This window comes from Halyomorpha halys, unplaced genomic scaffold, assembly GCF_000696795.3.
Source record: "Halyomorpha halys isolate HHAL.00 unplaced genomic scaffold, Hhal_1.1 Scaffold486.1, whole genome shotgun sequence".
In the NCBI taxonomy this organism is placed as follows: domain Eukaryota; kingdom Metazoa; phylum Arthropoda; class Insecta; order Hemiptera; family Pentatomidae; genus Halyomorpha; species Halyomorpha halys.
In genome coordinates this window covers 103,147-103,904 of record NW_027106528.1, presented here as the reverse complement: position 1 = coordinate 103,904, position 758 = coordinate 103,147, and positions in this window count along the sequence as shown.

The following is a 758-nucleotide window of genomic DNA, read 5'->3' as shown; positions in this document are numbered from 1 at the left end:
CAACATTCAGATAACGCATCGAAAATAAAATTGGAACCGAAATAAACTGGGTTGATAGGAAATGATGGGAAAAAAGTTAATATTTGCCTGTAATGCAGGAACGTAGCTCGGCGGCGGCGAGATATAGAAGGAACAAAGGACACTAAATTAACCATAAAGAATCCCCCTTTTTTTAGACTGGTGCAATTTATGTTTATTTATGTGTATTAATGATATCCATGTGTTTATTTATTAAATCAATAAACAACTTTACAGAAATTATAAAAATATTATCAGCCTCCCCAGTGTGGAGGGCCTATCTACGGCCCTGTTGTAATGCACAATTCCGATGGAGAGTATTTTGCCATAATAGATGTTGTACAAATAAAAATAATGTTTTAAATAATAGAAGTAATACATACATGAATTAATAATAATCGAATTAATATCAAGTATTACATTTTGGAAGAACATCATATTTTCAACATCGCCAATTCAGTTAAAAATGTCAACCTAAGGACAGTTAAATGTGGGAACTTGTTCACAACAATCACACTCTACAAAAACATAGCTCCCGGCTATACACCTATGAACCTTAATTTCAGTTGTTGTCCTTGGAGTTTATGTATATAGGTGTTTTAGGGAGTTTGATGCATTTTTGAAAGAAAATTAGTTTAGATACCAAACTATTTTTTTATTAAATTTATCCTTGCTTTTTTTTTTTTTCAGGAATGGTTTTCAAGACAACAGTTAGTGATGCTTGTTCTTTTTGTAAACAT